Here is a 24,948-nt window from a genome sequence, read left to right on the forward strand (position 1 = left end):
ATTAGCTGAAATGAATAGAACCTTGTATAATGAGATGGAAATTATAGTTTTTGGACCTCTATGTGAGTCAACTGATGTAAAAAGTTGCAAACAGCACTGTAGCAAAAACTGCCAGTATCTTGAGCTCCAAACTTAGTCTTATATTCTGTCCAGTCATCTCACAGATGTTCACTGTTACATGAAATACAATAGGTAGCAGGACTACTCTGCAGAATCCACCTTCCAGACAGGGGAAAAGATGAGTTAAAATGCTAATGCCTTCTCTCTGTACAAAACTCTACTTATGAAAATATGTAAAGACACTGATGTGCACCTTGAGACCATGGAAACAGGAGGCTGGAGCTAGAGTTGAAGACAAGGGAGGGAAGATAACAATGGAATGGCCAGTTTAGGTAGCCAACTGTGCATTATGGGGAAATATGGGACATAGATTAGTCCTGAAATTTTAAAATGGATCTAGCAGAAAGAGGAAGGTACAGTCTAAGTGAGGAAGATTACCAAAGGACAGAAGCATGACATGAGCAAAAGCCATGAGAAAGCAGGTTACAACAAGAAAGAGAATTTTGTAGAGGTAGAGATTTGTGTTTGCTTGTAGCAGAGTAATCTCAGAAATGCATTACAGTGTCCAAATTTTTATCAACTGAAATGACACAGAATGTAAAAAATAAAAATAAAAAATGGGCTTTTTCCTTGAAGTTGTTAAACATGTTTGTGATTTGCTCAGTAAAATTACATATTTGTTTGTTTTTTCATTACTCTGATGAGGCATTTTTATACTTAATTTCAGTTTTACTATGAAAAATACTATATTTATTAAACTCCTTTAGTTTATTGTAACAACTTTGAAAATGGAGACAAAAGAAAAGAAACAATGACCTATCTCCCCCTAACATATATTACCATACCTTTCAATACCCTGTGGACTCTATAGAACAGGAGATAGCAAACTATAGTCCATGGGTCGTATGCAGCCTGCTGCAATTTTTTTTTGTAAACAAAGTTTTATTGGAACACAACCGTATCCATACATTTACATAATTTCCAAGGCTGATTTTGTACTACAACAGCAGAAATGAGTTAAGAATTGAGACAGCACACACGGTCTGCAAAAACTATGATATTTACTATCTGACTCTTTACAGAAAAATGTTTTCCCATCCTGCTGTTGATGTCAGCACATGTCAGTACTATTTAGAAAGATAATTTGGCAACTAACCATGAATTCATCAATTTTAAGATAGATAAAAGCAGGAAGGGACTGTTCTCTAGAATTTGATCTTTCTTCCTCCTTTTTTAATGTTTTTTTTTTTTTTAGAAGCCACTACTCTTTCCTAGCATCTTGTATTCCTGATATTAAACAAGAGCAAAGAAACACAGGTAGATAATAGATGACAGTCCTACCACGAATTGTTCAAATAAAAAAATGTTTGGACACAATCCGATTGCAAAATGTCTTACACTGCTAAACTTTACCTTGTTAAATAATGCAAACTTGATTATAAATTTCAAAATCTGGCTACATTACTATGAATTTTCAATGTCTTCAGTGATTTTATTTTTCTCATGACGTCCACCAGTGTGACTTAGGTAATAATTTTATGTTCCTTATGTGGACAAGGTTCTGTATCTTGGGGTGAGACGATCTTTCAAAACAAGTTTCCAGCCAACCACTTCTTGGGTTCTCAGAAAAATCTTAAGCTCTCTAGGGGTTAAATGAATGTGTAATTGTATAATTAGGCTATTGCAGCTCCTATTTCTCTGGTAATATTGTCTGGCTGTGCCACAGGACAAGGTCACTGAACAGCCATAGACTAAAAATGGAAATAGTTTGATTGGAGCAGCTGACAAGAATGACCTGCTGTGGACCTTTGTGTGGGTACGAGGCCTCGTGAGATCACCTCCTAAATTAGATTCCCCGGTAGTTGCACTCAACTTTTTTCTAACGCAGTTTTTCTCCTCTTCCTCACTTTTAGGCAGAAGAGGAAGCCACCCAGGTAATTGGATTTGAAAGACAAAAGAAAGCTGCCTGCCCTGCCCAGGAGAAAATGCATCTCAGAGTCTGCTCCAGAAACAAAACTCCACTATTCATTCATTGTCTCTTAGCACTCACTAAGGAGCCAGTTCCCGGTTGGGAACTTAGGGAATTCAGTGATAGGTGACCAGGCTTGGGACACCCAATACCCCCAATTTAATCCTAAATTACTTTTTTTATCTGTACAGAGTTATAGTTTTTCCACATGTAAAACTGAAGCATGAATAATAATTATCTTGAAAAATGTTTCAAGGATCAAATTACATAATGTATATGAATGGTTCATTATAAATTATGAAGTTATAATTAAGGCATTGTTTCTCTAACCATTCCACTTCAAATCCCACCTGCCTTATGGAGGCGGACATCATTTTCACTCTGATGGTATAATTTTATTAGATCATTTTCCTCTTGACAGCTAAGGGCAGGCAGTGAGATATGGTCCTCTAAAGGTGGAAAAGTAGGAGAGAGACAAAACTGGGGGGTGGGGGGAGTGGGGGGGTGGGTTTACATATGGGAATATTTTTTAAGTGATACCTCTGTATTTTGAGATAAAGTATAAAGAAGAGAACATAGGCATAGAATGTTGAGCCCACAGTCACTGTATACAAACTTCATCTAGTTCAAAATGTTACCAAAGGGAAGTCCTAATTCTAACTACTGTTTTTTGTTGTAGCCAAGCAAAGGAGATTGAATCTAATTTGTTACAAATGTTTTACCAAACGGAAGATTTCAGTTAAAAAAATTAATTTCCTAGGGAATGAATGAGCCCCAGGAATATAACTCTGCCCTTGCATAAATTGAAAAGAAAAAGGAATAGAAGGGCAGACTTGCCAAATGCTTATAAATCAAATGTGCCCCCAAATAAACTGTATTCCTAATAAAGGTATGCAAATAGCCCGGGAAAGACATGTGCAAATCATTCAGCATGTAAATCACAGTAAGTGGGTGCTAATAAATTTCAGCTTGGCTGAAATGGCAAAATTTCAGAGGAATTAGTGGAAGGTAGGGACATTTAGAAAGCAGATGGAATACCGTTAATCATTTGATCAAGTACAACTGGACCCGTTAAATTATTTTAACACATTTTCTGTCATTTCTGCATTATCAGGGAATCATTCCCATATGAGGTCCATTTTCTAGGTCTCAATTAAACTTTATTTTACATGAATTCCTTCCATATGAGAAAACTTCCCACTCTTTCATTGGCATCTCTAGTTTGAGATTAAGTCAGTTGTTCTTCAGGTGCCTGTACCTAGAACTTCCTTCCAGTTTTTTCCCTAAACTTATTGATTCTCAAGGGTACCATTCTAAGCATGGAAAACATTCCATTCCTTCACACCTCCCTCCTCATTTAATCTTCCCTGTTCCCTCCTCAGCTATAAGTGCATTTATTATTTAACTGAGTGATTGTATGATGCAACTCTGGGTCATAGATGTCCTGAAAAGACAAAACTGTCATTTCGTTAGGTTTGTTTTCACTCACTTTAGTATTGTTTCTGTTCCTGGTGCCTATCTAAATGTCTGTTGATTTCTTCATTCTTTAAGGTTCTAGGGAATAATAATATATGACATGCTCATTGGTATTTGACATGAAGAGCTGAGGAAAAGAGAGCTGTATTCCAAAAGATTTTAATAGCGATTGATTTATATTAGCTTTGAGTCACACTTGAGTTTCTCTTTTAAACATGCTGCTCATAGTTGGAAAACATTTCTGGTATTTGAATTGTTACCTGAGGGAAAAGGTGGCTTTGCAACCACCTCTGATCACCAGAGTCATCCACTAATGAGTTCTATCAGCTCAGGCCCAGGCAGACTGAACTGCTTCATCTGCTATTAAACTGAAGCTGGAAGCAATGATTTGAAAAATAGAGAAGTTTCTTTGTCAATGGTTCCTAAAAGTTTGAGGCTCATTTACGTACAATCACCCCCTCTTTATAGGAATGTACAGTGTCCATCATATCTCTGCAAAGGGCAGTGGTTTTGTAAATGTTTGTTTGCATTTTACATACCACCTAAACTGCCCAAATGTATGCAACTCACCTTATTCTGACAGGGGAGAAGGACATCTGAGATATGTTTTACTCCTACTGTGGAAAAGTCTCTGTTTGGGGAGAATCAAGTAGATTAGGCAGGCTTGATGGGAAACCTCCTCTGTAGCCTCCACTAACTCCTGTGTGGACCTATAAAAACACATTGGATGCCCCACTGAGGTCAGCACCCCTCCAGCCACTGAGACTAAGGATTTCACAGGAAACTGATTCCAGCTCCTATGTCCAAAAGTCTACCCTTTTCAAATAACACACACTTAGGTAAATAATGGCTCATCTAATGATCTGCAGTCATTCACATACATGGTACATATGCAATCAAATCAGTCACATGTACTTAATGCCTGTGCCTCTACACACAAGGGTGTGGAAATGAGAAGAAATCAACAATGTCTAGAAAAACCTCTGAGCTCTGTCTGGGTCAGGAGGGATAGCTTTGGGCAGATCAAAGAGAAGAACAAAAGGCCTTACCTGCTGGATGGAGCATTTGAGAAAAAGGCTAAGGTAGAAAAATACAAAGTGAGTGAGGAAAATAGTTAATGAAGTTAACATAATGGACAACTGAGCAATGGCATTGCAGTTTGGAAAGACAGGGAGGAATCTTGTTATAGAGGCTCAAAGGGCCATTCCTTCATAAGTAATGGGGAGCTATAGGCATTTTGGATAGAGTGGGACTAAGGTGCACTGTTTCTGTGATCAGGTGTTGGTAGAATACTGACAAATCAAGAAATTTGGTGAAATGAACAATAGAACCTCTACCCTGCTTAGACTTGAGTGTACATCTCCTGCTGATATGGACTTACTTTACCTGAGTCACAGCCCTCCCGATGTGACTTGAGACTTTTCTCTCTGAGAGAAACTTTGAAAGATTTTCATAAAGATGAAGTAGAATCTTAGGCAGAGAACTTAGACTTCCAGAAGAGTTAGCTTCCAGGCATCCATTCCCAGGTCCAGGCCTGGCAATCAGAGTAAGATGTGCTGAGGAGCCTTATATTTGTAAGGATTTTCCTGAAACCAACAATATTTTGAAAATAGCAGCTGATTTTTCTGCAAGTGTTAAAAAGCCACATACACTATTACAGAGAGTCAAAGCCTGCACAACAGAAAAGGATCAGGAGAAGCTGATTCAAATTACAAGTCTGCATTCACTGAATGCCTTCCTGCTACCAATTAAAACTGTGGGTGTGCAGGGTGACTGTCGTTCTTATAGTTATGTGTGTGGAATCTCCAGTAAGGATGAGCCTGACTGGGAATCTCTTATTTTCCTGGCTAGACTTATACCTCGCATGTTTCACAACATTAACAGAGTTGTCTATATATTTGGCTCACCAGTTAAAGAACCTCCTACAGATGTTACTCCCACTTTCTTGACAACAGGGGTGCTCAGTACTTTACACCAAGCTGATTTTGAGGCCCATAACATTCTCAGGTAGTCTGGGTATGCTGGGAAAATCAGCCAGATGCCGGTGATTTTGACACCTTTACATTTTGATTGGAACCCACTTCAGAAGCAGCCTTCATGCCAGAGATCCGTGGTTATTCAAATCTTTATTACTAGTGATTTCATGACTGGAATACCTGCAACCCCTGGCAATGAGATCCCTGTAGAGGTGGTGTTAAAGATGGTCACTGAGATTAAGAAGATTCCTGGTATTTCTTGAATTATGTATGACTTAACATCAAAGCCCCCAGGAACTACTGAGTGGGAATAATAAACTTCTTGTTCTACTAAAAAAAAAAAAAAAAAAAGAGAGAGAGAGAAACCAGTCTCTCTGAAAAGTGTACCCCTTTTTGCCTTTTTATCCAGGTCTTCCCTTAAATTTCTCATTTGTTATTTATGTAAAGATTAATTAATTGACTGCTAGTTGACATCATGAAAATGAAATACTAAGAGAATCTTCAATGAGAAGAGAGGGATGTACAGACATAAAAAATGCATAGTATGCAATGTAACAGTCAAGTACAAAATTGGTATATAAAAAATATATTCTGTAAGAGTTAGGAAATATGTGAACATATGAGTTGCAAAGCTATTGGTTGGTGGGGTCAGAGAGGGTAGCTCTAATGTGATGGGTTAGCTGGCAGATCTTTAAATGAATGCCAGTTTATAGTAGAGACAAAGGAGCAAAGAAGACCAGCTTTGCCTTCCTCCCCCCTTTCTGGCTGGGCTCATTTCTACTCAGGCTGATAAATCTCCTGTGTATTCAGACCCATCTATTTGCTTCAGTCAGCCAGAGTCACCTCCACCTTGAAGGATTTTTGGATCACTCCATTTGAAGATTGTTTCTCTCTTCCCTAAATGTTTCTAGAACAATTGTATTTTTTGGCAAATAATGACATACTTAGTGCCCTTCCATCATCAAGTGTTATTTAAATATTTATTCCTATTTTATTTTATCCATATGTATCATCTGTCTCCCAAATTAAACTACAAGCTTCTTGAGGGCAAAGACAATGACTCACTTGTCTTCATTCCCTGAAACACTAAGGCACCAGACACAGAGTTGTCACATGAAATGCTGAGAATTCAATTTGCTGATCTCTGAGCATGAAAGAGAATATGAAACTAGTTTTTGACATGAAGTCCAAAACTCCAGCATTTAATCTATATCCTGGCTGATATAATTCTGTTCTCATTGGCTGACCCTCTAGTCCTAGGAAAAGGTGTATTTTTTCAGCTTGGGCAGCTCAGGTGGCCATGAGTGAAGGAACCAGACCATCAACCATGCATTGGACAGAAACACTGAATCATTTCACCTAGTGTGAGCTGGAGATGTAGACAAGAAATCTGCAGTCCCATGGGAGAGCTAGTCCTCCATTACCAACCTCCTTGAAGAGACTAATGTTCTTCTGGAATAATTTAGAATTCAGAGCAATATGGTCTATGTGTTGGCAGAAGAAACTTTAGCTTCTAGGAAGAAGACACTTAAACAAAATAGCTTTGGTTTCTACATTAAATCAACTCATACCAGCAGGTATTTACTGAGCACTTATTATGTAAGGGATGTTATATAGCAAAAAGAAAATGTTAATACCCAGTCCTTTCTTAGAAATTACTTGGGAGGGGCTGACATATATCATAATTAAAAGTGCACTCTAGTTGAGCTGTGGGCAATTTTATGATACAGACATTATCATTATGGAACTTGGGAACTGGGAGAATAACTGCAGTAGTGTTTCTAATATAATCACCCCTGTTTCTTGTTAAAAATGCAGATTTTGGGGCTACACCTCACCTGTAGTAGAGTGGGATGTCTGGACCAGGTGCCCAGTTACCTGCTCTTTTTATATACCAAAGTTTAAGAATCATTGTCCTATTGACCAAGGTAAGGTTTAAGGAAAATGTCAAAGAAGGTGTAGGAGAAAGGATTCTTAAGGCAGAATTGTAGCTCCTTAGGTCTGTTTTCTATCTTATTCCCTGGGCCACTGATCAATCACAAGCAATGGCTGGGGATGGACTAAGAGAAGACTATCCTGGTATTATTCTCAGAGTAGTTTTAATTTGATATATTAATTCCTCTTTAATGTTAATTGCAGCAGTCTATAGAAAGTGTTTTACCAGAGAGAATTCTGTTTGATATGAATTTTCATAGCAGTAGGCACAATGATCTTATCTCTAAGCACAGCTGCTCTAAAGTTAGAAAGAGGAAAATCAGGTACCTATAGAACCAACTTGCACACCTTTGCCTAAAGTTTTCAAACTTCTGACTTCATATTTCTAGACTGAAATGTGTAAAAAGATCACCTTCTAAAACCATAAATGGCAACATACACACACACTCACACACACAGAGTGGTCCTTGAACACTAACATCAGTGCCAACTCTTGGTGCCCACTTGAAAAAATGGTTTTCATAGATGTGACTCATGCATGAGCAGACACCCATGCACATGCTTTGGTTTCCTTTTAATGGTAACAAACTTTAGTCTAATTTCTTCGGTGAGTGAGATGCTAATCAAGCAGTTGAAGACAGAGAGCCTAGTGAAAATAATCAAATGTGAATATGTCCAGAGGGACTCTCGACTTTGAAGAGGGAAAGAAGAAATTGTCACGTTGATTCCACTGGAAACAGCCTTCCTGTTACTAAGCGGCCCCTGGGGATTTGCTACCTGATTTGCTCTTCGTCAGGTTGGCATCTCAGTGACAAGGCAATTGTAATTAGAATGAGTAAAATGAGAGATGTGCCAACTCTTTGATTATAATTCAGACTGTGACATTAAAGAAACATTGCAGTTTTATTATTATTTTTAAATTTTTTAGGGAGTTATAAACAGCTAGTAGGTCTTTGCCTACTGGGATGCCTTCCGTAAAACTCGGAATTGTCTTGCTAAGGAAAGAAATTATGATGTGCTTGTTGTACTCCAGATGGTTATATCTTACCTTTTGGGATTTTAGACTGTCTTTGGAAATTGTCTTATTTTTTCATGCTTCTTCTTGCAATGAACAGGCAATAAATATTAGGGGTAAAGAGGAGACATAAAAGAAAATTCCTGCTATCCTATTACTTCTAAGCTCATTGCTGCTGGGAAAGAGTTAGATGAAGATAATTTGGTCTTCAACAATAAAAACTGTAGCCACTTGAACATAATGAGGAATATGCCAAGGTAGGGGGTAGGGGATGGTGGTAGACCCTGATTGATTCTTGAACTGGATCTTGACTTGGCATAGAAATTGTACAAAATGCCCCCCAAAATCTGAAGGCACATTTTGATTTCTTGTCTCCTTCTATTGAAGACTGGAGAGTTACTTGAAAATCTGAAGGAATTCCAGAAGGATATTTATCAATTAGAATTGTGGGGACACTTGAAATATTAAAATTTCAAAAGTCATTAAGCTGAAATGTTTAGCTCCTCTGTTTTTGCATCTAATCTGGACTTTTCATAGAGACGTTGAAGAATTTCTCATTCATTTTCTTCTATCATATTTGGAGATAAAATGTACTATTTTGTCCACTGCAAAATAAGTTTCTCATTTACCATAATTGTGCTGTGACTTTCCCTTTTCTCCTAGTTGGTCTATGCTATGCTCTTGTACAACTCTGTGCTGCTGCATGTGTGTGCATTCCCTTCTCTCTTCTTTGCCGAATTTTAACCATCCTTAAAGAGCAACTCACACCACATCCATTCCCATTTTATGCATGAGTCTAGTGCATACCTAAAAAAGAATGTTAACTAGGTGGTTGGAGGCATAAGGCTAGAATTCAGGAGAAAAAATGGGGTAGAAAAACAAGTTGATATTTGAAATAATGAGCCTGGTTAAGATCACCAGACTGAAATAGGCTCTTAATCAAACCCCATCATCCCTGTGATTCCTCTCTTATCTACAGTCAGGGTTCTCGATAGTTTTAGACTAGTCACCACTTTTGAAGGACATAAAGTCATATGATACACCAGTTGCTTGGTTTAAATAATGCCAGATAATTTGATTTTTTCTCTAATGGAGTCAACCAATATTATGACTGAAGGAGCAGGCAACTGAGTTATATGAACCCATGCTGTGTGGTGAGTTTTGGTCAAGACTTCCCTGTTGAAGAGAATACTTACTAAACAACAACTTTTCTTCCTGGCCCCCAACATGGATTACTATGTGTAGATATGTTCAATCACTGTATTGAAAGGTGTCTTCATGCTGCAACATTTTATCTCAGGCAGTAAGTCAATCTTTTGTCATACAGACTCAAAGTCATTTGCTTGCCAAGATATAATAACACAGGTTTCATCCATGATAGTATTTTTTTCAGACAATTAAGATTACTTCTTTATACAAAGCAAAAAAAAAAAAAAAAAAGCAACCCACATTATTTATGATAAAATTTGGGAGAGAACATTTTTTAGTAAGAATCTGCCTTTTTAAATAGGTGACTATGAGGATAGTTTCATGCTTTCTTGCTGTCTCAGTCATCTTCATGAACAAAAATCATGGTTCTAGGTGGTCCAAGCCTGTATACCTCTCCTTCTGGTAGTGGCCCTGTATTTTGAATTCCATGGCACTTCTATTTCATGTTAGTAGTTCTACCACCTTCCTCTGCTGTTTGTTATGTTAGTAGTTCTACCACCTTCTTCTGCTGTTTGTTATCACTAGTAACTTTTCACCTTTATCAGCATATCTTCTTTGTTTCTAATCTGCTACCTTATTTTATATAGAATTGTCCAAGTAAGGGCCTGAGGAGACTATGTCATTTCCCTTCTGCAAAATTAAAAGCATAGAAATTGTTTTCCTTCCTGCTAAGAACCTTTGCTGGGAAAAAAAAAAATCCCTTCCTACGGTCTTTTTTCTTCAGGAATGGAAATGCAGAAGAGCTGAAGTTGTTTCAAGTAACCTACTGCCAAATGAGCCATTGATTTAACTGATACAAACATAAACCTTTCTACTTTTCAAAGGACTTTTGTATATGTTATCATGTCATATCTAAAACAAACCAGATGCAAAAAAATGCATTCTGAAAAAAAGTTTCAACTCATAAGAGCATCAGTTAAGAAGATCTTCTATATTTTCATATTTTCATGGAAAGTAATCTTTCACTTTTGCATAAGATAGTTTCTTACATCTACGGGTTATCTTTGAGATAAATTTCCCAATAATATTTTTTAAGCATTTCAGTGTTTATATGGCATGGGTCTATCTCCCTCATCCTAAACAGTGTTTCACCAAAATACGTCTTATTTGTCTATTAAGTGGAATAGTAATACCTATAAAACATGCTGCAGTGAGTGCTAGTAGCCCTCTGAAGTCAAATAGTTTCAGCCCTATCAGCCAGCTGGGCAACTTAGGGCACCTAATTTCTTCTTTAAGCTTTAGTTTCCTAATCTTTCAGAAACAATTATGATGTAACCTCATAGAATTGAAATGAATGTTCCATGAGCTACTATCGATGAAGCACAAGGTTAATGCCAGGTCCATTAAAGTGTGCATTACTAATTATTTAAATACTTTCATTTTCTAATGAAGGAGTTTGGATTCCAGATGAGTTAAGTAACCCCTATCTGTTTCTTACCTTTCTTAGAAATGGTTGCTCTGCATGGATTTTTTCTTTAATTCCTTTAATTCTCACATTCTAGAATACATGCTAATATTCTCATTTTAAGGATGGTAATTGAGGCTCAGAAAGTGTGTGCAACTTACCTCAAAACACATAGATCTTAAGCTGCAGACTTATTATTCAAAGTTAATACTTTATGTACCATTCAAAGTTGACTATGCTCCACCTACCACCACATGAAGAGTCTTTCACTTCATACTGCCCAAGAATCTCATTTTCAGGACGATGGAGAGGAAAAACACAAAGAGAATGTGCTAGAACGATGGATAACGGGCAGGAAAACTTTGCCTCTTCCCCTTTCTGAGGAGACAGACTTCAAAATGATTAGTATGGTTTTCAGGTACGAACAGAAAATACAGACTTCAATATTTAGCCATGGGCAGGAGAAATCTGTCATATTTCTTCAACCATCAGACAAAAATGTAGAACTGTCTGCTTCTTACATCAAGTGTACCTTCTACAACCCAACTAGATTCTTATCATCTAACAGAATTAGAAAAAGTAGGGATATAGACAATTCTGTAAGGACAAATAGAGATTATTATGTAAAAAATGTTAAAGGTCATTTTTGCAATATATATTTCCAAATATAAGTACAAAGTATGACTCTGAACCTACCATGTCACTCTCTTCATCATAGTAACTAGGAAGATGCCTGTCTGGATGATGAGTCCCACTTTTATGTACTTCACAGAAATGCATTAAGAGGGCAGAGGTAAAGCACACAGCCATGAAGTAGAAAGGAATCCAAACCTTATTCACAGAAAAATAAATATAATTTACAAATATGCTTTGCATTTAACTGAGAAAATGGGAAACGGAGAAGGCAATGTCAGATCACATTTTGAAAGACAAGGGTGATGGGACATTGCAATGTGTTTCAATAAGACTCCAGGTACTTTGGTTTAGAAAATTGCAGAGCAATATGTGCAACTGAATTGGAAGAGTTTCATCTTCCCTGATGTATTTTCATTGAACCCCAGTCACACGCATCAGACTTTAATATTCTAGCCCTCGACTGCTGTCACTTCTTGGCAGGTGTAGTTGCCAACCCCATTCACAGAGGAGGGAAAATGTGCAGACAAAATCACTGAGCAGATTGTGTATCAGAAACTGTATCATCAGGCCCTGGATCTCACACTCTTCCTGGACAATGCTAAATGGTAGATCCCAAGAAAAATCAGGAAATAATCAAAACAGAGAACAATACCTCCAACTATTTATATTCTATTTAAATATTGCTTTGCTTAATTATGGACTTTCTCAACAGTATTTCTGAATAACTGTAATTGTTTCCCCTCTAAGCTATCAACATGTAAACTTACAGATGGCACTAACCTCTCCAGCGCCTTTTTCATTGCTCTGAACTTCTGGTGCCTCTGGAGGAGTCTGGCTTATGGCTTTGTTTTGCCACTAATGAGCCTCCTCTCCTTTCTTCTTTTCAGTAAAAGTTGTTTTTTCACTCATCCCCTTATTCCCACTTCATGCTATGGTGTGATAGTTTTGAATAGTAGTTACCATGTCCTGTGATTCCTACTTCTTACCCCAGTATGATCATTATTTGCTAAATCCAGATGATTCTCTAGAGATATCAGGATAACATGGGGAAAAACACCTCCACATGCAGCTTGCATATACCTGTCACTGATTTCCCATCACAGATCTAGTACTGAAAAAGTGGGAGCATTATTTACTCAATTAAATATTTAGCACCTAGTGCATCCTCTGCCTTGCCTGATACTCTGCAGGATATGAAACTGTTAAAGAAATGGAATTTATCTGTTGAGGAGATAAGACCACACACATGAAAGATCAAACACACCAACATATAGGTTGAATTGCAATATGACAGAGATATAAATAGTAAAGCTAGTTTCTGCTGGCCAAATTAAGGTTAGTAAATTTTGGACTATCAGTTCAGAGGAGGGAGGTTTAACATTTAGCTGAGGCAGATAGGAGTAATTTAAAGATGAGTTAAATTGGAGGTTGATATTATGTTTAAAATCTCATGTGCAGTTAATGCCTCTGAGGCTTCAATAAGCTGAACTCAAATCACTTTTCCGCCTTTTGTGACTTTTGTTGCACTTACAGTTATTTTCATTGGTTCTCTCACTTTCATTTCTATGAGTAACATTCATTTTTAACTATATTCTTAAAAAATGCAAAATGCATTTCAAACACAAAGGATTAGTAAAATAAAGTGCTATATCATTTTATAGACTCAATGTTTCAAAAACAAGGAATTACTATATTCTTGGTGCTGCAACCTCTTACATTCCCTCTCAACTCTGCAAAGGAGAGATGTGAATTCATGTGATCAGTGACTGGAGGTTAGCTATCTCTAGATATAAAAGAAAGGTCATGTGTGGGGAAGAAATTGGATGAAAATAGTAGCATCTCAATCACCAAGTCAGGAAAATCAGTTAAAAGATCTCAATACCCAATACAAGTTTAGCCTCCATTTTTCAATTCATTCAAAACAAGTTTTGTCTGTGGCATACATTCCTAACTTCATAACAAAGGCGCACAAAATTAAAGAAAACATTATACATATTTATTCACAGTAAACAAGTCATCTGTGATGATGGAGGCAATTAAAGAAAGTAGGACATGCTATCTTCTTTTCTATAGAAATCCAGTAGACCTACTTCACCTTAAATGACATCATCGGTTAGTTGCACTTCAGTTTCATTTGGGAAATTCTGAATTTATAGTTCTGAAGTCTCTTGCACTTTCTTCATTCATGGAACAAATTACATTATAAAACTAGACCTTTTTCAGTTCCTGCCAGGATGGTGGTGGCCAGAAACCAAAAAAGAAAATAAAATCTGCATCCTCTGTGTGCCCAGCAGGCCACAGGGATCTAAGGGTATATTAGTGACTCTATCACTTCCATCCAGCATTCTCCACACACCATGGCGTGCACACCAGCCAAGAGACTTTAAAATAAGAAATAAAACTCAATGAGCTCACATTCAATTAATATTAGTCATATTATTAATCCTTGTTGGTGCAGGGCTTATCAAGAGATAATTGACCTTGTCAGTGTTTCAAGCCTGCTGCATTGCTGTAAGACCTCTCATTTCCTTCATGCTTAATTAGAATGCAATAAAACCAAAAACAGGTTTTCTTTTTCCTTCTTAAATGTAGAATGTCCATTTTTCTCCTCCATCCCCTTATCCAAAAAAGGGAATGAGAAAATGTGGATATCATAGGTGTATAATCTTCTCAATTAATAAACTGAAAGCACTGTCATTTCTCCCCAGGGCATGACAAATGCACCTGTCGGCAGAGCCAGACGACTGATGTCCCTTACGTGCCCAGACGCTTCTTCCTTTTTTCTGTGTGTTCAAAGAAAACGTGATTTTAATTGGACTGTGAAAGAGACACAGGTGGAAAGGAAGGGGTTTTGTCGATTTACTTTCACGTAAAGGGTGATGTTTCCTGACACTGATCTACTTAGTATCAGACTTGGTATCATTTCTCTTTTTCAAATTTTCTAAAAGTCAATTGTCATTTATTCTTCCTGAATTCTGGTGCCTCTTTACTTTTGCTGCTATTTCATATTTAACATTCAAGCCTTGAATTTCTACTTTTTATATGTCCTTATTCCAGAATTTGTTAGATGATCACCCATTCAGCATGGGGTAAATTAATTTCATGTTTCAAGACAAGGGGTTGGCAAAAATGATCCCTAAGGACATTTTCAAATGAGGAACTCTATGATTAATTTTGAGGATGATGACGGTAAATCTTTTGGAGTAGATGAGCAGTAACTCTCCTTGCTCAATATAGGGATCACAAACATAAAACATCTTCAAACAGTAGCCTAGCAATCTGGAGATGTTTCTAGTATGCCTAGCTCTGGGTTACGCTTTGAGGCATTTCAACCAAAACAACTTACATTCTGAGAGACATGGTATCTTCAGTAAAAAAGTACACACACACACACACACACACACACACACACACACGACATTGGAATACATAAGTAAGCTGGCTCTTCATGGAGTATAATTTCAACAATAGAAAACAACCTCTTTAAATTTTGTTTGATTATGTATTTTATTTTTCAATTCCCTGGTCACACAGAGACTTTCAGTAAAACCTAAAAATAGGTGTTGGAGGAAGTCAGAATAGTCTTAATTCTTCAGCATATGCGTATCTCATATTTACTATCTACAGCTACATAACTGAAAGCTCACCAAAAATGCATAATCTACTTCCTCTGTGTATTAACTGAAAACAAAGACAGATTATTGAATAATAACAATTATCATTATTATACATCTTTTACTTTGTGTCTTATACACATAGGAATTTCTTCGCTGTTATGGCTGGTGTCCAAGTAGAGTATGCCATTTTACACAACAGGTATTTAGTGAATATCCCCTTTGTGGCCAATCCCATGATTTTTTTTTTTTTTTTGGAGGGGGGGATCCGGTCAACTGTGATTCTTTTGGATTAAGCAAGCTTAAACTTGATGTCTTGGATTAGAGAGCATGATGAAAGGTGGATACGAGAAATACTTCATCTGTCACAATTGAGTGTTAGGAAGTAATCAGGTTAATGTCAGGGGCTGGGAAAAATGAATGAATTTAACACAGTTCTCTGATAAATGCAAAGGAAATTATGTAACATTTAGGCTGAATGCTCTCAAATCAGCCTACTCTACCCCAGCCAGCCTAGCCAAGCCCCATGGATTTGAAAGGCTTTTTTTGAGAAATGATGAGGTAAGCTCTCATAAGTGATGTATGTTTTCTGGAAGAGTAATTGTTTCTAAATATTATTTCATTCACTCAAAAATATTTATTGAATGCTCCCTATGTTCCAGATAATTTTTCAGTCGTGGGGTTACATTATGAATAAAACAAAACTGTACCCTCCTACAACTTAACTTGTAGTGAAGAGAGAAGAAAATAATAAAAGAGATAAATAATTACATATCAAATCCTCAGGCCACTGTTACTTCCTAGGAGTGGACTAGGGCCTTGCTCATAAGAGCCGTAACTTTCTAACATCACCTTTTGGTGAGAAAGAAAAAAAAATCAAGCCTATGATCCTCTAATTTACAAATTCACAAAGAGGATATAGAGGGAGAATTGCATAAGTAATCCAAGGTACAAAATAAAATAATCAAATATCTGAATGCACCAATAAGGTGATAAGTGTTAACAACAGTAGGAAAGGGGAAAGAACATTAAAATCGTGGTGATTGGGACAGATTCCTTGGGAAAGATATGAATTGCAATGGAGCAAAGTCACACTGAATCTGCCTATATAACATAACCAAGTCCATGACATTTTCAGATTTTTTAAATCCTGTTGTCGTAATAGCATAGATATAATTCAGAGATAATTGGAGTCAAGAAAAATTTTCTAGTTCTCTTTATATTACTTAATCAGCCCTAATTCTGAGAATTGCAAACGTTTACTACTGCAGGCCCACATGTTTGCACACTTGAGATTGGTTCCGCTCCACAGGTTGTTGTTCTGTAAGGTCTATCATGCTGAACACCAAGGCCTTCCTGGTTTTGCTAACAACTTGCTTTCCCTACCAGGAACCCATAAAGAGCTACTGTATCAGTGCTACTAAATTCAGTTATTTTTATCACCTCATTATCATTGATTACTATGACAAAATTTATTGAGTGCAAGCAATGTGCTACATACTATTAGAGGTAGCATCAGATGACCATGGGTTTAACAGAACTACACACACTTTCATGAAAGAGTCTCAGGTCATGGATAACTTGGTGCCATCAACATACCCTCCAGGAAGGAAATCTGTATGATCATTCCAAATGTATATTGTCATTCCAGAAAGTATATGGCCATTTCAAGAATTTACCTAAGTGATTGCAATAAGAATGTCACAGATTCCTGGGGGATCCAGGGAAAGTCAGTCTTAGATCTTCATTGATTCTCTAAGATGATCAGATGTGGAAAAGAGAGAAGAAAAATTTTCATGGAATTTGATATAGGTCGTTAAATACATTTTGTTTCAAAAAGATTTTATTTTTCTGATCATAAAAATAAATGCTTGTTGGAAAAATTTGGAAAATAGAAATCATGTATAATTATGTTACCAAAATAAAAACTAATACTTGCTTGCATTTACCTTTAAAGAATATAAACATATATATACATGAATACAAAAATATAAATCAAGACCAGATAGCCCTATATTAATAATTTTATTTCTATTTATTTTTTGCCTGCTATTGTATTGTGAGTTTTTCAATATCATTAATTATTCTTTGAAAATATGATTTTAATAAGAGTATAACCTTGTAACAAAATGTAAAGTATCCCCTTCTATTAGATATTGAAGCTGTTCCCAAATTGTGTGCTAGTATGTATAAATCTCAGAGAAGTATTCTCATCTTTTCTTTATATTATCTTGGATTGAATTCCTAAAAGTGAAATAATACAAAGGCAAGTTTCTGCTATATGGCAATCTATGTTTTGACCCTCTAGTGAGATATGAGGGTGACTCACTAGGACTAAGTCATAGAATTTAAAAGTTACAAAGGGCTTTAGAATTCCAATGCCACACTTTTCATTTTACAGACTTGACCAATGAGAGTTAAGAGACTTACTGAGGTCACACCAAGCAAAGGCCCATAAAGTCATCCACTATGTCTTATAATTAGTAGTTCTCCCTCTTGCCTGGGTTTAAACCTGGCTCCAATAATTTATTCCTGTGTGACTTGGGAAAATTGACTTACTCATTTCTGTCTCAGTTTTCTTATCATTAATTCCAAAGTTATTTTGAGAACTAATAAGAAATTTAAGGTTTTAAGCATATAAATATTCTAGGAAGTGAAGTGTTAATAGTGAGTGAATTGGTAATGTGATATGATAATAAAGTATTAGTTATTATTATTTAGAATGTGAGACAGAGGAGTGTCTTTCCATCATGATGTCTGGAAAGTCAGGCTGAAGCACTAGACTCTCCACCTTTAATTACCCTTACACTTTTGGAGATGGTCTCTCTAGATAACTGTAACTTATTTTCTGTCCTGGCCTTTTTAAGCAGCCCAAAATGGCCCTTCCATAAAAAATGCATGGAAGAGTCCCTGATTTTATATTACTTTACATATAAAATATTTAGCTGTTATTAATGTAGACCATGACTTCCCTTATGCCAACTAATATTCTATCTGTAGGGACCACAGGAACTAGGATTTACTACCTAGAGAGGACTGCTTTCTGGGGATGTATATGGGAAGGACAAGAGTGACACCCCCTGGGACAACTTTCATGACCAATAACTGCCTTTCCTCTACTCTCTTTCACATTTTGCTGTCGTCGATCTTTACAGGGTCTCATTCTGTGCACTGGCTGCTGCATAAACATTATTATCATCATTATTATTATCATTACTTTGTTTTGTTTTGTTTTACTTTATTTTCTCAGTATCTCTCAAAAACACATATCCCCCAAATTGTGGCCATGTTATTTGCTGAAATTTAGGTACTCTATATGCCCATAAAAAGTCATAAAATCTGTCTCACATCTTTCCTCCAAAGTAAATCTAAATTTTCAGAACGCAAATCCATATGAGCCATGTAGATATTGACTCCTTTCTATCCCCCAGTACACACACACATTTCAGGTTAGGTCACTGGCTCAGTTAGCATATATGATTACCCTGGTATCAAGATTTGAGACAGATCTGAAATTCTCAGTGCTCCCAGAATATGATGTGCCTTCTTAGAATCCCTCCTCTGTGCTGCCTCATATGAACCTTCCTCCCAACAATGCCCCATGGTTCAGGCCTTTACTGATTTTTAACCTCATAAACATTCTTGCCCTGGTCCTATATCCCTTTGTCTCATAGTCCTTCTTTTAGTCAGGATAAAATTGATTAACTAATTAGTAATAAGATATTAATGTCTAATAATATATTTTCATTTTAATAAGAAACATTAACGCCTTAACTAAAGAGGATGTCTAATGATAGACATTCTATAATTTTGGCGTACTGGTAAAAGAAATGTATTCAAACAGAGAATCATCTGAATGCTCTCAAATTATGACCCTACCTGACTAAGCATGTGTTACAGAGTCATAAGAAAAAAAATTGTTCCAAGATGTCTTAGAGACGCCTGACTCTATACAATACATGCTTAATAAGGGAGCACTTTTTTTTTTTAAACAAGATAGTGGGGGTAGGAGTTTATTAATTAATTTATTTATTTTTGCTGTGTTGGGTCTTCATTTCTGTGCGAGGGCTTTCTCTAGTTGTGGCAAGAGGGGGCCACTCTTCATCGCGGTGCGCAAACCTCTCACTATCGCGGCCTCTCTTGTTAAGGAGCACAGGCTCTAGATGCGCAGGCTCAGTAGTTGTGGCTAACGGGCCTAGTTGCTCTGCGACATGTGGGATCCTCCCAGACCAGGGCTCGAACCCGTGTCCCCTGCATTAGCAGGCAGATTTTCAACCACTGCACCACCAGGGAAGCCCAGGGAGCACTTTTTATTTGATGTACTTTTCTGGCCACAAGTCCATCAAGTAGAGACACCAGCTCATGTCATTGCACATGGTAGAAAAGTATGACCTCTCACCATCTCAAAATACAAAGATTCAGATATTTGAAATCAAGTTTGCAAAAACTACCTACCTGTGATTCATAGTACTACAGCCCTTTTGTGGACAGTCTGAGATCTTAAAGCATTTTTTTTTTTAATTAAAAAACAAATTCCCAAGCACTTTAATAATACCTGGAGGAAATCTGGGGAGAGGGAGTTATGAACCAAACTTTTTGAGTACAGTAAAATAATACTTTATTTTTTTACTTGCCTTCTACTAGCACTGAGATCCAAGTGTTCTTGAATACAAACAATGGTTCAAAATCTTGAAAAATACAAATTACATTTCATTGTGGTGCTATGAAATGGGATTGTCTAGATTCTCTTCATATTCCCTTGTTTTACTTATCTTGTTCCATCTTAAGATAGAAATATAATAAGGTGGTAATTATCTACTGAATAGTGAATGGTAGATAACCAGATAGAGGAAAAGGCAGCAAAGCAGGTAAGAGATCTGTATAGAAGTGTGATTTCACACTGAACATTGGAATTGTATTGCTGTGCTGTCAGAATGTATTCAGTTCAAACACTATCCTCAGGAATTATAGAACTGTAAATAAAAGCAAATTGGAGTGATTTAATCATTTAAAGCTTATTTTCACATAATTCCTTTCTTTATGGCATATAGACAGCTAAAGGATATATCAAAGCTCACTGTGGAATCATCCCTGAACATGGCAACTCATGTTGATCCACAACCACTTTGACACTCTGGAGTATTTCATGCTTGCATCACTAAGAGAAATGAGTTATGACATAGTCTCTACACTTCTGCAGGGCCTAGAACAGTTCTGGAAATAGTCACTGTTCAGCCATTTCCTCACTTATATTTCAATTCCCTGACACTTTTAACTACAGATTGTTCTTCTTTGGGTTATCAAGAACTCAATAAGATTGGGGCACTGGGAAGTTAGTGTTTTGACCTAAAAGAAATCAAGTGTGTATCAGAAACAGAGATGATTAATCAGTTCATTTATCTGCTTTCTCTTTGTTTGTTTCTTTTCCCATCACTTGTTAAGTCTTTTTAGCCAAGCAATCAAATACTCCAATGCTTTTCCTCTCAAAAGACAAGAAAAGTAGGTTATGGGCTCCTAAACAAGGTGAAATGGGGAAGCATATACTCTAAGTAATCGGAAATATAGTCTCCCTACGACACGTGATTAGAGGGATGCTATAATAAGCCTTATTCCCAAATAATGCTGGCCCCACTCAAGTCATAATGCTAAAAACTTTCTACTTTTTATTATTTGTAATTTAAAAAATATCCTATGATTTTGTTGTCAAAGAGGGGTCATATATCAAGAAATATACTAGTAATAATTCATCATATCATCTTTAAAATAGAATAACACTCTGTGGGTAAAAGGAAAACTACTTTTGGAAGAAATAAAACTGGACAAGAAAACTTTAATTAAGGAGAGAAACAAGGCCAGGGAGAACAGGAGTTCTGTGAGTTATCCATTCTGATAATATCACTGTCGAATATTATGTTTGGTACACCATAAATGTTAAATAAATAATTGTTCAATAAGTAAATAAATAAATTACACATAAAAGCATCAAAGAATTAGATGCCCAGGGACTGGCACATTCAAGAAGGAAAAGAAGTTATTGAAGAAGAAATGGAGTCTGTACCCTCCAAATATTAGCAGATTTATAATTTTACCTGGAGCTAGAATTTATTTAAATAACGCTTAAAACACAGAGATTCTTGTATATCTGCAAACTTAATTTTCCCAGGTTCACATTTTGTTCTATTACTGTGAGTTAATAAAAAGTAACTCTATCTGAAGTTCCTAATACCAAATTTTTATGAAGTGTTTCGAAATGCATTCCTTTGTATTGTTATGCTAAACAGACAATTGCATATTTTGTTTTCCAAAGGCCATGGCCAGTTTCATTGTATTCCAGGAAACAGCCCACAAAAAAGAAAGCATTTGGCTATGAAAGTATAAAAATATAAACAAATTTGCTGGAGAGCATGGAATTTTTTTAATAATGGAATTTTTAAGTATGTAACTCAAATTGAAACATTTTTGTGTTCTTTTCCTTTGATGCATAAATGTATTTAATGCAGCAGAAATCAGTATGCGTGTTTTCTTTGTTCCTTTTAAATCTTGTCTAGTTCTGATTACCGGATGTGCACTGATGCCCCGGGGTATGCTTGCATCCTCTGTAGGGCAATCATGAGGTGTAGAACTGCAGGACACAGCCCTCAAAGCAACCCTGGCTGACTGGGGCCTCCTTTTTCATGGAGATCCTCCCCTCCAAATGTATTAGCTATAACAATACCTGAAGAAACATTTCAGCTGTAGTCTGATTTTTTTTTTAATTATTTGGAATTTTAGAAAATTATTTTATTATATTACTAGGGGAATTAAGTTCTAGATTTCACTAGGTAAAGTCAGTAGAGGACATGTCTTCTGCAATTAGTAACTTTGGTTGATTTTACTCCAATTTGTTTTATTTGAAATTCTTCTCAACTTTTAAATTAATTCCCATAACACTTCTCTTGGTTTAATTCAATAGTTCTTAACCTGGGGTGATTTTGCCCTTATCCCCTTAAGGGCATTTGGCAATATCCAGAGACATTTTTCATTGGCATATGTTGGGGAAAAATGAAACTGGCATCTAGTGGGTAGAGGCCAGGGATGGTTAAAATCCTACACTGAACAATATACAGGACAGCATCTCCCCACCTCAACAAAGACTTATCCAGCCCAAAATGTCAATAGTGCCATGGTTTAGAAATTCTAGTTTACCCTAGTTGTCCAGGTATTCCCAGTTTCAGGAAGACTATTTTTTTAAAAATCTCTGTTCTATTCTTTTTTTTTTTTTTTGCGGTACGCGGGCTTCTCACTGTTGTGTCCTCTCCCGTTGTGGAGCACAGGCTCCGGATGTGCAGGCTCAGCGGCCATGGCTCACGGGCCCAGCCACTCCGCGGCATGTGGGATCCTCCCGAACCGGGGCACGAACCACGTCCCCTGCATCGGCAGGCAGACTCTCAACCACTGCACCACCAGGGAAGCCCAATATGTGTTCTATTCTTCATTTATCTTCTCATTCAATCATGAAGCAAATGTTGTTTGAATAATTCTTAGGAGCTAAGTACTAAACCAGGAGATAAAATATTTTTGTGTGCATGTGTTTGTGAGAGAAAGAGAGAGAAGAGGAGGTAGGGTGGAATGGCCATTGACTTCATGGAGCTTCTGGGCCAGTGTACTGACCATAATATATGTCTTTAGCCTACCATTCTAATACTTTACTACTGCCTTTCATGCACCCTCTGTGTTCTATTATGTGCCTACTAACCTTCCCTATCTTTCCCGACCACTACATAAGCCCTATTCCCGTGGGACCTTGCATCGCCTATATTTCAGCCCCACCAATCCAAACCCTTTATATAAAAACCTGTCATGCTCTTGATTAATACTTATTTTGAACAATTCTAGCATTTATGCTTTCCAGCATGCATTTCTTACCTTTCTGCTATTCTTTTATGCATGTAAATTTTATCTCACCAATTAGATTGTAAGCTTCTGCAAATGACAGCCAAGCTTAGTGACTTCTTGTAAGCCTTAGATTAACTGGCAGTTTGTTTTGAATAAATCAGAGTGTTTGTTAATTTTATAAAAATAATTAAAGCTATAATTTGTTGAGGACTTACTAAGTCCAAACTGTTTTATATACACTGTTCTGTTGAATCATTACGACAATATCGTGAGACACTACTCATGCCTATCCCATTTAACAGATGGGGAAATTGAAACATGAAGGTACATAATTTCTTCAATATGACTTTGATTGTACAAGGATGTGAACTCAGCTCGGTCTAACCACAAAGCCAAAGTTATAAATGTGATGCTACTTTTAATAACAGCAAAATCAAAGACAGCTGTTATGATAGACTGATAATTACTTCCAATGATATCAGGACCTAATCCCTGCAACCTCTAAGTGTTACCTTTTTTGGAAAAAAAAACTTTGCATATGTGATTAAATGAAAGATCTTGAGATCATGCTGGTTTATCTGGGTGTACCCTAAATGCAACCACAAGTGTCCTCATAAGAGAGAGGCACAAGAGAGGTTTGACACAGAGACAGAAGGGGAGAAGGCAATGTGACTACTTTACCTAGTACCCAGGCACAAGCATGGAAATCCAGTAACCACCAAAGGCTGGAAGAGGCAAGGAAAATATTCTCTCCTAGAAATGCCAGTGACTCTGCTGACACCTTGATTTTGTACAATGATACTGATTTCAGGCTTCTGGCCTCTAGAATAGTAAGAGAAAAAAAAAAAAAAAACCCTGCTGTTTTAAGCCACAAACATTTTGGTTATTTGTTACAGCAGCCACTGGAAACAAAGACATCTGTCATCTATTATCTGCCCACTTTTGTCAGTCTAACAAGATCATAAGAATACACCAGTCTAAGGCCCAAGATGCAAGTTCTCATGAGATCTAGGAAAGTTAGTAAAATCCATGGATTTTTGATGTTGTACTTATTGTTACATTCTTTTAACTTCAAAAGTTAGAAAAGCCTCCTAAATACTTGGATTTTCTTTTCATCCATTATTTATTTTGTCCCCATCTTTTGAATTAATTCAATGCCCATAAAGTAGGAGGTTTTATGTCCCTTCTACATTTCACCCTTAAAGCAGGATTTATTTTTAATGTGCCTTAAATTTTTTAAGATTTTGTAACACCCTCTTTAATTCTATTATATTTATTTGTCATACAAGCACTATTCAAAGTTTCAGTAACTTATAAAAAATTAACATATCTATTGGCACAAACCATAAGCAAGAGATTGTTCAACCTCCCTTTTTAGGCCAAGCACATATGGGCTTTACCCCTAAGAATTTCATAATTTGTTTGAGGAAACACAGTATAAGCATACTTATCCTTATTCTCAGGGATAAATACTTTAGTTACAATTCAAGTCTCCTATAGAACATGCTATGTGATTAATTAACAAATGATTTATACAGGCCAAAAAGTGGAATCACTTTCAGAGGAAGATCACCTAAGTACATTGTAGCTCTTCGGAGCCTTTCCACAACTAGAATTCTAAATGATCTGTCTTCAAATAGCAACATCCCTAAATGCTGCATAATTATGACCTTATGACCATTTTAATGCATGCTTCTGTCTACCAGTTCTGAGAAGCGCTAGATTTCTATGAAGGCTTTCACTCTGAAGTCACATGTTGCCTGGCAGAAACCCAGCCA

This window comes from Monodon monoceros, unplaced genomic scaffold, assembly GCF_005190385.1.
Source record: "Monodon monoceros isolate NGI ecotype Baffin Bay Population unplaced genomic scaffold, NGI_Narwhal_1 Super_Scaffold_1, whole genome shotgun sequence".
NCBI classification, from domain to species: Eukaryota; Metazoa; Chordata; class Mammalia; order Artiodactyla; family Monodontidae; genus Monodon; species Monodon monoceros.